The 13,727-nt window shown below is 38.5% G+C and overlaps 1 protein-coding gene across 5 annotated transcripts in view; it reads left to right on the plus strand.

Annotated features, from left to right (window-relative positions):
- The window catches only part of Asb3 (ankyrin repeat and SOCS box containing 3), a 148,649-nt gene that overhangs the window by 48,439 nt on the left and 86,483 nt on the right, over nucleotides 1-13,727 (plus strand). The gene's annotated exons all lie outside the window — the stretch shown is intronic.

The following is a 13,727-nucleotide window of genomic DNA, read 5'->3' on the forward strand; positions in this document are numbered from 1 at the left end:
ATTTTTTTTTTTTTTTTTTGGTGGTGCTGGGGATTGAACCCAGGGCCTTATACATGCAAGGCAAGCACTGTACCCACTGAGCTACATCCCCAGCTCATAAATATTTAAATGAATAACAATAACAACAACAAAAAAATAGAAAATTTAGGGGAGTATTTGAATGAGCTTGGTGTTTAATGAGATAGGAAGTCCTAAAACCATGAAAGCAAAAAGGTGTTTTTGATTAATAAAAATGAAAAAAATTGTATGGTCTGTTTTACTCTCTGGGACTATAGAGATTGAGTCTGCTTTCAGTGGAGTTTATGATTAAGAAGACTTAATGATTTCTGGCATAGATAAATGCAGCAGAGAAAGTAGGGTTATGTGAAAGAAAACCTATATAGGATGTGTTAAAAATTGATTATAAGGGGTTTTGTGGATTTAATTGTGTTCCCCACAAAGATATGTTGAAGTCCTAACCCACAGACCCTCTGTGTGAACTTATTTGGAAACAGGATATAATGGAGATGTAATTCAAGTTAAGAAGTGGTCATACTGATATAGGGAGGTCCCTAATCCAGTGATTGGTGTCCTTATGAGAAAAATGTAGTCAGGGAGAATGCTGTGTGAAGGGGAAGGCAGAGGTTGGAGTGATCCTTCTATAAACCAAGGAACAGGATTGCTAGCAACCACCATACCAGGAAGAGGCAAGGAAGGAACGTCCCCTAGAGCTTTCAGAGACAGTGCATGAGCACATGTGAGAGCATTTCTGTGCATGACAGTTTGATTTCAGATTTCTAGTTTCCAGAACTATGAAAGAATCAATTTCCATTGTTTTAAGCTATCCAGTTTATGGCAATTTGTTATAGCAGCCTTAGGAATCTAATATGGGGCAAACTTATCATTCAGGAGTCTGGTAGCAGTAGAGATGGAGGAGTGGTCTGATTTGGTGTTTTTTTTTTCAGGTAGAATATCTTGAACTTGCTGGTAGATTAGATGTGATATGATTTTACAGGGATGAATCAGTGATGATGTCTAGATATTGTTTCATGAGCAACTGGTGTAGCTTACTGAAAGAGGGAAGACTGATAAAAGAACAGAATGCATTCTGGTAGGAATCAGCGTTTCTGTTTTACTTTTTATTATGAAATAATTTCAAACTTACATAAAAACTATAAGAATTGTGTAATGAACTCCTAGATTCCCCAGTTGTTAATATTTATCTGATATGTATTTTCTCTTTATTTATACATACATTAATAATAATAACAGTTTCTGAATCAAGGATCAATTTTAGGTACATTAAGTTGTACACGTCAGTTAGACATCCAATTTGGTTAAATAACTCTGAAACTCAGTGGGAGGGGAAGTTCAGGCTGAAGTTCTAAATTTAGGGTTATTGGCCTGTAAATGTAGTTAAAGCCATGGTACTAGCTGAGATCATCTAGGGGAAAAATGAGGATAAAGAAGGGAAGACAAAGGGAGGTTGAGCAGGAGGATTGTGAGCTCAAAGACAGCCTTAGTAACTTAGTGAGGCCCTAAGTAAGTCAGTGAGACCTTGTCTGTAAATAAAATATATTAAAAAAAAAAAAAAGGTCTGGAAATGTGGCTCAGTGATTAAGAACCCCTGAATTCATTCCCCAGTACCAAGAAAGAAAGGTGGTGGTGGTGGTGGTGGAGAGACAGAGGTCATTACATCTCCAAATAGCAATGAAGAATTAACAAAATGGACTAAGAAAGTGTGCCCAGTTAAAGCAGAAAGAAACCAGAAAACAGATATTAAGGAAGTCTGGAGAAAGGAATGTTTTAAGGAGGGAGTGAATAGCTAAATGGTTCAGATGTTGCTGAGAAACTGTATTGGGATGTAAGGGATGGTTGAATGTAGCAACATGGAAGAGGAGTACAAGGAAAGGTAGGCCTGATTGGAGTAGATTGAAATGGGAGACTTGCTAAGGTCTATATTAATAAAAACCGTATGCTTTTGTACTTTAGCAGAATTGAGAACAGGACTTCTCAATCTTGATACTATTGATAGTTTGGGCTGGGTGATCCTTTGTTGTGGAGTATTATCCTGTGTATTGTATGATGTTTAGTAGTATCCTTGGCTTATGTTCAGTAGACGCCAGTAACAACCCTTGGCTCTCCCCAACCCCCCAATTTGTGACACCAAAAATGCAGACATTTCCAAATGTCCTCATGCTAAATGACTTGGGTTGAGAACCACTGGTTTAGACTCTTAAGTAAAAAACATGAATATTAATGATGAAGTTTTAAATATCAGTGGAACAGGAAAATGTTCAGGGATAAGCAGAGAACCTTTCTTTTTTTTTTTTTGCATTCCAGAACTTATACAGCTATTCATTACATTTGCAATATAAGTAGTAAATACCTACTTTGCCTTTAATGTAAGTGGTCCTGCATTTCATCTGTAATGGTCATAAGTCACTTAATATTACCCTGCCTTGATGTCATTATTATGTATGTCAGTTATCGTCATAGAGGATTTTGGATAGAAAGTTGTGGAAGATTGTGCTGAATTTTATCAATTCAAAAGTTAGCCTTGAATTTGTTATTTTGAAAACATATTACTTTTAGTAGTCTTTTGACTTTTTCATATATATATATATATATATATATATATATATATATGGCACAGAATACACAATTTTAAATTTCATTTAACTTTCTGATTCTTGGATTCTAAATCAATTCCCCTTTATTTGTCAGAGGTACCCTTTTCTCTCAGTGAGGGAGTTTTTTTTTTTTTTTTTTTTTTTTAACCAGGGATTGAACCCAGGGGCATTTAATCACTGAGTCACATCCCAAGCCCTTTTTTGTATTTTATTTAGAGACAGGGTCTCATTGAGTTGTTTAGGGCCTTGCTAAGTTGCTGAGGCTAAATTTGAACTTGTGATCCTCCTGCCTCAGCCTCCCAAGCCACTGGGATTAGAGGCATATTCCACTGTACTTAGTTGTGTTGTTTAACTGCAACACTGCAGTTCTGGGCAGAGATCAAGCAAGTTGTAGTTATCATCTAACATATTGTTTGGAGGTACTGTTGTAGATATTAAGGATAATATAAAAGTGATATAGTATAGATTAAGTCTCCCAAATCATTACCACCTAGGCAGGAAGATAGCCTGTATGTAACTAATTATATTAAAAGGTACAAAGTAAGAGTATGTTAGAAAGGTACTGTGCAGATAAAGTATTGTGGACATTCATAGGATGGGGTGATTACCTCTGGCAGGGGTGAGAGGAAGAAAGGGTAGAAATCAATAAAATAGTCTTGGCATTTGCATAGGACCTTAACAAATGGTAGCATTTGGTCTTACAGAGTTCTCCTTTTGATTTCCTTTTTTAGTGTTGTGGTTTTTGTTTCTATGGTTTCTAGTTTCTCGTTTTCATGGATGCCACGTCTTCATGAATTTCTTGGAGGATAACACAACTTTTAAATATTTATCTTCCTCTCTCTCTCTCTCTGCTTGCTTGCCACCATGAGGTGAGCAGTTTTGTTCCACCAGGTACTCTTTGCCATGATGTTCTGCCTCACCACAAGCCCATAGCAATGGGACCAAGTGACTATGAAATCTCTGAAATCATGATCCAAAATAAATCTTTCCTTCTGTTAAAAAAATATTTATCTTCTGTTCTCAAAAATAGCTCTGATCCCTTCAGGTCAGTTGTTTGTTTCCATCCTTTTGTGTTTTAAAAGCTTTTCCTTTTTTTTTTTTTTTTTTAAATAATGAGCTTTTCCTAAGTGGGCAGAGTTTTAGCTGTAGCTTCACTTTAGGATGCTTTGGGTGAAATGTAAGAAAGGAGTTGCCTTTTCCCTCCTCTCCTTCTACCCTCTACCTAAATACAGAAGGAGAAGGTTTTGTTGTGGAGTATGAGAATGCTCCAATACTTCCTTGGTAGACTGTTAATTTAAACAACAACAAAAACAGATGTGATTTTAGCCAAAAGCCAATAATGTTGGTGCTAGACTGTCTATGGGTGATGGAGTGTAGTAAAAGGTTTGTTTGGACATTTTATATAAATATTTTAATTCTGATTTAAGTTCAACAGTCCCTCCTTCTTTCTATTCCTACTGTCTCTAAGGTACCTCTAAGGTACCTCTCGAGACTCTGCTGTCTTAGGGGTCTGTCTCTGAGTCTCTCCTGTATTGCTGTAGCCTTCTCACATGTATGTACATGTGTATTTATTCTGGGTTGCAGTTTTCTTTCCACCAGATTATTTCTCAACGTAATTCCAACTGCATTCTTTCTTTATAGAAGAAAGAATGTTCAGTGGGATTTTGGTAGGAAGTAAAGGAAAAATAACGAGTGCTTAGTTTGTCTTAAACAGGAAGTTGTTGAATGAGTACTATTGAGAAAATTGGGCAAAGCATATTTTTGTTTAAACATTTGACTTATATTATGGATGTAGGATATAGGTATTTAAATTAATCCTTTTATCCTATTTTAAAAAAATTCTTTTTTATTTTATCCTTTTTTAAAAAGGTGAGACTCTTTGGGGTTAAAACCTACTAGTTAAGGTACAAAATGAAATAACTGCAATGTCTTGTTTATTTAAATTAAAAACCTTAATTCAGTTTTGTTTTCAGTGATTAGCACAGTGCTTGGCATGTTGTATGTATTCAGTTAATGACAGTTGTTACGTTTGTTCTACTTAAACTTTTTATCTTTTTCTATCATCTAAGAAGATGAAAATTAAGTGAGTTAATGTATGTCAAGTGCTTGGAATAGAACATGGCATATATAGTAAGTGTTACATAGATTTTTAACTGTTATTCTTAACCCAAGAACACCTATTTTTTTTTCCTACGAGGTGTTTTCTGATCTTACTTGTTTGAAGTAATAATTTGGTTATCCTCCTCCTCCTTCTTCTTCTTCTTCTTTTTTTTTTTTTGGTACCAGGGGTTAAACTCAGGGACACTCAACCACTAAGCCACATCCCCAGCCTTTTTTTGTATTTTATTTAGGGACAGGTGCTGGGTTTCTGTTCTCGCGACTAAAAGGCTCAGGGGTCACTCTAGTTAAACTGGGCTAACTGGGCTGCACGAAATAACCACACAAGAGACACAAATACCTTTTTCTTTGGGGTTGCTGTGACGACTCCTCTGACCTTAAGGGTCCGCAGAAAGAGAGAGAGAGAGAGAGAGAGAGAGAGCACACACAGGAGCTGACCCCTTTTATTGAGGAGAAGCTATTCAAATGAGGCAAGGGGTCAGGTTTCAGGGGGCTGAGTCTATCTTCATGATGTCCACTGTCAGCAGGTTGACTGACACCTGGGTAGGCCACACCCAAGGGCACAGTAAGAGGAGGGGACACACACAAGGCACTTCCATGGAAGATTCTATCCTAAACAGGGCAAAGGGTTATATTACAAAGGAACAGGTGAGCATAGCTTCACCCATGGGGCTGTAGCAAGACACACCTATTTCTGTGACTGAGTGCCTCAGCACCCAGCTGGGGAGTGTAACTCAGTCACCGGTAATGTTGGCCTCCCACAGACAGGGTCTCACTGAGTTATTTAGTGCCTCGTCATAGCTGAGGCTTGCTTTGAGCTTTCCATCCTTCTGCCTCAGCCTCCCGAGTTGCTGGGATTACAGGCATGTGCCACCGTGTCCAGCATTCTTCTTGTCTTTTATATCACATCCTTTATACTAAATAACAGTTATTTGTTTTCTTGTGGGTCTCTCTACCAAATGTGGTGCTTAATAGTCTACCATGCTTATTTTATAAGCCTAATAGTGGCCTACCATGCTTATTTTTTTGGTCGTCTTGGTGACTAGTCAGTCATTCACATATCATTAGTCTCCTTATTTGTGCTGGGTTTTAAAAGATGAGCAGAACTGTGTGGTTAGGGCATGGTAGTTATGTTAACGGGAAGTGAGATTTTGATAAATATACTGATGCCTAATTTAGGTAGGTGAATGCCAGACTAAAGAATTTGAATTTATTTTGTATGCAGTGGGCAGGTATTTTTGATAACTGACCAGATTAGTTGTTTATTATACAAATATAATTCTGAGTGCAGAGTAGAGAATGTACTGGAAAGAGAAAAGAAATTGGAGACAAGGAAAAGAATGTAAGAACTCTTGTTCTTTCTATATTTATTATAAGGTTCCTACAGCATGTAACGTTTTTTTTGGTACCAGGGATTGAGCCCAAGGATGCTTAACCACTGAGCCACATCCTGAGCACCCCTCCACCCCCCTTTAAAATTTTTTTTTAAAGACAGGGTCTCACTGAGTTGCTTAGGGACTAGCTAATTTGCTGAGGCTGGCTTTGAACTTGCGATCCTCCTGCCTCAGCCTCCCAGGCTGCTGGGATTACACACAAGTGTCCCCATGTCCAGCTAGCAATAACCTTTTACCATCATGTAACTTTCAAGCTGTAAAACAGATAGGCTTCCAGTCTTCCTTACTAACTTCGTTTTGACTTTTGTTAAAAACTTGAGAAAAAATAAATTTATTGGAATTTATTTGAGCATTAAAAGATTATGAATGGAACTGGATTTGATAGTGTGTGCCTACAATCCCAGTGATGTGGGAGAATGAGGTAGGAGGATTGCGAATTCAGGGCCACTCTAGGCAATTTTGCAAGATCCTTTCTCAAAATAAGAAATAAAATAGGCTTAGCTCACTGATAGAGCACCTGTACACCTGTATACTCTTGGTGGGTATATAAAGTAGTATAGTCATTATGGAGATTCCTCAAAAATTAAAAAATAGAACTACCATATGACTCAGCAATTCTGCTTTTGGGTATTTACCCGAACCTAGGCGGTGTTCTAATACTTGCTAAATTACTTAGGCCTCAAACTTTCAATCTTTTTGCCTTAGCCTCCTGAGTCCCTGGGATTACAGGCATGCGCCTCTGAGCTCAACTTCCCCAAAAGACTTGAAATCGGTATGTAGAAGAGATGTCTGCACTCCCATGTTCTTTGAGGCACTATTCACAATAGCTAAGATATGAAACCAACCTAAGTGTCCATCAATAGATAAATGGATAAAAAAAGTGTAGCATACATATGCAATGGAACACTATTTACCCTTAAGAAAAGAAAATTTGTCATTTATAACAACATAGATGGAACTGGAGATCATTATGTTGAATCACATATGCCAGGTCCATAAAGAAAAATGTCATATGTTCTCATTTGTATGTGTAATCTAAAATAATCAAATTCTAAGAAGCAGAAAATAGAATAGTGGTTTCAAGAGGATATTGGAATATGATAGTAGTAACAGAGAGATGATGATCAAAGGGTACAAATACTCAGTTAGATAAGGGGAATTTTTTTTTTGATATATATTACAAAGCGTGGATATGTGTGTGTGTGTGTGTGTGTGTGTGTGTGTGTGTGTATGCAGTAAATTATATTTATTGTACATATCCAGATTTCTTTCATCTATCTGTCCTGTCTTCATTTCTTTTGTTTAAAATATTTTTTTAGTTGTCAATGAACATTTATTTATTTATTTATGGTGCTGAGGATTGAACCTAGGCCTCACACATGCCAGGCAAGTGCTCGACCACTGAGCCACAACCCCAGCCCTTTCTTTTTTCTTTATTCTTTTTTTTTTTTTTTTTGGGGGGGGGGGACTAGGGACTTAATCTAGGGCATTTTCCACTGAGCCACATCCCTCTCCCCCGCTTTTTTTTTGGTATCAGGGATTGAACCCAGGGCACTCAACCACTGAGCCACATCCCCCAGCCCTGTCTTATATTTTATGTAGAGACAGGGTCTCCCAGAGTTGCTTAGGGCTTTTCTAAGTTGCTGAGGCTGGCTTTGAACTTATGCTCCTCCTGCCTCAGCCTCCTGAGCTGCTGGGATTACAATAAGTTTCTGTGCTTGTATAGCTTAGCCTTTGTCTGTCAGACATAGAGCTGTGGGTTGAGAGAGTAGGCTAGAGATTGGAATCTGTCAAAATAAAAATGGTAATTGAAGCCCAAGATTTGTGTATCCAATAGGGGATAAAGAGTTGTAAATAGAAGTACCATGAAATGTTCTGCCTGTTTCGCTTTAGAGGCCTGCTATGCTTGGTCACTAGTGCTTGATGCGTCAGAATGGTAAAAAGGAAGAGAACAGAGATCATTGGATTGAATTAGGAAGTAGTCATTGGAGAGTTGAGACTATAGTGATTGGGTGGAATATGAAAGGACACTCATAGAGTTTACACGAAGTTCAGAGACTACACCACACTCTAGAATCTCACACAAGAGATTTATTGTGGTAACAGGAGGCAAATGGACAAGGCTGCCCCTCCAAGGAAAGCAACAGCGTGTAGGCAGCTTTATGGCCTGCAAAAGGAATTTCATAAACTGCTTAGGAGTTTAAGCTGGGTGGGGTTGAAGATTTAGTGGCACTATTCTTACCAGAAGTTAAGTAGCACTGCTCAGAATCGAAACTTTGGAACCTCTAGATAAAATGGCTCCTGACCTTAAATGGCGAATCTGATGCCAATATTGGTCTAATGCCAATTTTGATTTGATGCCAATATTCCTCCCTTTTTGTTTTTATAGATACCAGGGGTGGAGACAATGGTCATTCTTCTGTAGCTTCTTCCTGCTGGTTAGGGGCAAAGAATCTCATTCCTCTAAAGGGGGTCAGGGAGGGCTTTAGGTGGGGGCAGAATCTCTCCAAACCACTTAAGAATCCTATCAAAGTATAACAGAGTAAAGTTGGATTGGAGAAGCATATGAGTTGATAAGGAGTTGGAACACCAGTTAAAATTTTTCTGTGAAAGTAAGAAAGCTGGAATAAGAGAAATTGTAGGGTTAAGAGGAGGTTTTTTTTTTTTCAATTAAAGAAAGTTTGTTATAGGTAAACCATTTACGAAGAGGCGTTTCAATATAATTAAATAAAACAACCAAAAAAGTGATACTGAAGTATAATATTTTAGAAAGGTAAAATGAATCTTAAGAGCAAAAAAGCCCAGCTGGGCATGTTGATGCATGTCTCTAATACCAGCAACTCTGAGAAACTGAGGCAGGAAGATCACAAGTTAGAGGTCAGCCTCAGCAATTTAGAAAGGATCTCAGCAATTTAGTGAGCCTGTCTCAAAATAAAAGGACTAGGGATATAGCTTCATGGTAAAGTGCCTCTGGGTTCAATTCCCAATATTTCCCCCATGCCCCTCACCCCCCCCCCCCCAAAAAGATGAGAAGAACTTCCATGTTGCAGAAACCTAGTCAGGATGGGGTTTCAACGATCCTAATATAAGCACTATACAGATTTAATGCATTTCTGATAAAAATCCCAATAATATTCCTCTTAGAAATAGAAAAAGCAATCATGAAATTCATCTGGAAAAATAAGAGACCCAGAGTAGCTAAAGCAATCCTTAGCAGAAAGAGTGAAGCAGGGGGCATCACTATACCAGATCTTAAACTATACTGTAGAACAATAGTAACAAAAACAGCATGGTATTGGCACCAAAACAGACTGGTAGACCAATGGTACAGACTAGAGGACACAGAGACTATCCCACAAAACTACAATTTTCTTACATTAGACAGAGATGCCAAAAACATACATTGGAGAAAAGATAGGGTCTTCAACAAATGATGCTGGGAAAACTGGAAATCCATATACAACAAAATGAAATTAAAACCCTATCTCTCACCACGCACAAAACTCAACTCAAAATGGATCAAGGATTTAGGAATACAACCAGAGATTCTGTGTCTAATAAAAGAAAATGTAGGCCCTAGTCTCCATCTTGTGGATTAGGCCCCAACTTCCTTAATAAGACTCCTGTGGCATAAGAATTAAAATCAAGAATCAATAAATGGGATGGACTCAAACTAAAGTTTCTTCTCAGCAAAAGAAACAATCTGTGAGGTGAATAGAGAGCCTACATCTTGGGAGCAAATCTTTACCCCTCACACATCAGATAGAGCACTAATCTCTAGGGTATATAAAGAACTCAAAAAGGTAAACATCAACAAAACAAATAACCCAATGAATAAATGGGTCAAGGACCTGAACAGACACTTTTCAGATGATGATATACAATCAGTCAATCAACAGATATATGAAAAAAATGTTCATCATTGCTAGCAATTAGAGAAATGCAAATCAAAACTACTCAAAGATTTCATCTCACTCCAGTCAAAATGGCAGCTATTATGAAGACAAACAACAGTAAGTGTTGGGGAGGATGTGGGGGAAAAGGTACACTCATACACTGCTGGTGGGACTGCAAATTAGTGTAGCCAATATGGAAAGCAGTATGGAGATTTCTTGGAAAATTGGGACTGGAATCACCATTTGACCCAGCTATCCCTCTCCTTGGTCTATACCCAAAGGACTTGAAAACAGCACACTACAGGGAAACAGCCACATCAGTGTTTATAGCAGCACAATTCACAATAGCTAAACTCTGGAACCAACCTAGATAGCCTTCAATAGATGAATGGATAAAAAAAAACGTGGCATATATACACAATGGAGTATTACTCAGCAATAAAAGAGAATAAAATCATGGCATTTGCAGGCAAATGGATAGAATTAGAGAGGATAATGCTAAGTGAAGTTAGCCATTCCCAAAAAACCAAATGCCCAATGTTTTCTTTGAGATAAGGAGGCTGATTCATAGTGGGATAGGGAGTGGGAGCATGGGAGGAATAGACGAACTCTAGATAGGGCAAAAGGGTTGGAGGGGAAGGAAGGGGGACATGGGGTTATTAATGATGGTGGAATGTGATGATCTTTATTATCCAAAGTATACATGTATGAAGACATGAATTGGTGTGAATATACTTTGTATATGACCAGAAAATATAAAAAAATAAAAAATAAATAAAACATTGGGGTTTCCTAAATTCAGGGCTCCTCAGCTGAGGGAAAAAAAATCCTAATATAAATCGATCCCAAAAGTAGAATGTTTTCTGTTCAGAGATATTTGGATTTGGCTGGACTATGAAAACTTCAGAAAGTTATAACTGCGATTTAGGGAGCCCAGAGAACACAGACTTGAGTCAGGTGGGTATTGTGTGAATGGACTTTGCTACAAATACTGATGAAACCGATTTTAGAAACTTCAGAAATCTGGAATCACACACTGTACAGAACTTGTGAAAATAATTTACCTGCCGAGCCTTGATAGTACAGAACTTTGAGCCTTGAATCTTATTAAAAGACCCAAAGACCTTGAAATGGCTTCACCTCATGACCAAATCCTGGTTAGAAGAGGATATTCTTGAATGCATGCAGAATGAAATTCCACCCAAGCCAAGTGCAGTTGCGCATGTCTGTAATCCCAGAGGCTCAGTAGGCAGAGGCAGGAGGATTGCAGGCTCAAGGCTGGCCTTAGTAACTTAGTGAGACCCTGTCTTAAAAAATAAAAAGGTCTGGGGATGTGGCTCAGTACAAACGTGCCCCTGGATTCAATCCCCAGTACTCTCCCCTCCCAGAAGCACAAAACAAAAAACTCCTACCCGATGACAGCATCACTTCAAAGTAACAGAGTCATCCCCCGAAACATATCTCTCACTCTTGATATGGCCCACATTCTCCCTTGAATGTGTATTCCTTGCGTAATCCCAAAGGTGTCTCTGTCTTGAGATTGCCACTATTCTTTCTTGGATATGTATCTGCTTCCCTAAATAAACCTCTGTGTTTCTGGAAGAAAAAAAAAGGTAACAGAGTCATGTCTAGACTAGGAAAAAGTAGCTTTTAAGGGTTGTTCTAGGGAAATGTGCACATTTAAATGGTTAGAGATTTCTTGAATTGAAAAAGTATTGTACTTAGAATTAGATGCTAAAGAACAAGTTAACAATTCCTGAAAATAATAGAAAAAAGTATGTAATTATGGACTTCACAAAGAAGCACTGGGGCTGGAGTTGTGGCTCAGTTGTAGAGCGCCTGCCTCACATGCATGAGGCTCAGGGTTTGATCCTCAGCATCACATAAAAATAAATAAATAAAAATAAAGCTATTGGGTCCATCTATGACTAAGAAAATTAAAAGAAAAAAAAAAGCACTAGTCTAATTTCGCAGTACAATTGGGACCTAATCAAAATCCATGGAAGGGGACTGGGGTTGTGGCTCAGCAGTGGAGTGCTTACCTCACAAGTGCGAGGCGCTGGGTTTGAGCCTCAGCACCACATAAAAATAAATAAACAAAGGTATTGTGTCCATCTACATTTAAAAACAAAACAAAACAAAAAACCCCGTGGAGGAGCTTCTAGAGCAAATGAAGCAAAAGTATATATATTCAAGATTTCCTGGAGAAACAGTAGTTTGAGGGAATACTTATCATCAACCCAATGAAGATTGTCCTACTGTAGTTCAGCACTCAAAGAAATCTTTTATCCCCAATGTCTACTGAACTGAATGCCAAAAGAAGTTTCAGGAAATGTGGAGGAAGTGAGATATCATCCAGAAAACTATGTTTTTATTTTCCAAGAAGATGAAATTTCAAGGAGAGCCAAAGAGGCCATCCTTGAAAAGATACCACATGTTCTATCAGGATTTATATTTAAGAAGGGAGCTGCAACAGGAATTGCATGGTAGAGATGGGCAGCTCTTCTCCCAGGACCCATAAGAACAATATAAGAGCCAGGCTGAGGAGCTGTGGAAACAGTACATACAGGTTGGACATGGATCTCTGGCTTGAGAATTGTTTGCCTAAGGAGTATGCTGCATGTGAAGAGGCAGGACCAAGTTCAGATGTACAGTCCTTATCAGCCAGGAGTCTGCAAGAAAAGATTGGAGAGGAGGTGTGGCTCCAGGGTCCAGGGACACATTTGTCAGACTGTTTAAGTCAACTGTTATCCTTTACCATGACCAGAAGAGAATAAGAAGGAGGTGGGGAGGAAGATGATGGGAGCAACTCTTAGACTGCAGCATTGAATGATGATGAAGACTGAGTCTGAGGGCAGTGGCTCTAGTTTATCTTCCTTAGAACACCCCTTCCTTGGACTCCATCTGAGCTTGGTTCACACCCTAAAAGGTTTGGACAAAGAACTTCCCAGCAAGTCCAGGGCATCCATATCAAAGGCAAGGGAACTTGATGTCCCTCCCCATTTTTATTTTCTTGCTTTTTTTCTTTACCTCTTTCCCCTTCTTCCTCCTTGATACAAATAAGAGGTTGGGAAGAATTTGTAGCAGTACTTTATATATCAGGTCCATAAGCCTGAGAGCAAGGGCCCTCTTAAGATAATGTAAGCATTAGCCAGTATCTTCCCCTAATACTATCTTCAGAGGAACTCCCTGCAATGAAGTCTTGAAATACATAATGAAATGATTAGGTTGTGGGAGCTCAGAGGACTGGACTGAATATTCCTGATATAAAAAATTTTGCTCTAATTTTCTCCCTGTATGTGGTGGCTGTGACCCACACCCCAAACCCCTTCTCTCTGAAACTGTCCCTTAGGACTTTTACACTAAATTTAGTCTGAGGAGTAATTCTTTTTCTTTTCTTTTTTTTGGTATTAGCAATTGAACCCAGGAGCTCTTAACCACTGAGCTACATCCCCAGCCTTTTTTATATTTTATTTAGAGACAGCATCTCACTAAGTTGCTTAGGATCTCGATAAGGTGCTGAGGCTAGTCTTGAACTTGCAATCCTACTGCCTCAGCCTCTTGAATTACCACCACTCTTGAATCTCTGAGGAGTACTTGATGGAAGGTAGGGTAGATGCCCTAAGAAAAAATTCAGACTCAGGTATTTCTTTCCCTACTACCTGAAATAAAGAGTTGAACATTCTGACGGTGGGTAGCAAAAAAAA

The sequence above is a fragment of the Marmota marmota genome, unplaced genomic scaffold (genome assembly GCF_001458135.2).
Source record: "Marmota marmota marmota unplaced genomic scaffold, marMar, whole genome shotgun sequence".
Classification (NCBI taxonomy): Eukaryota; Metazoa; Chordata; class Mammalia; order Rodentia; family Sciuridae; genus Marmota; species Marmota marmota.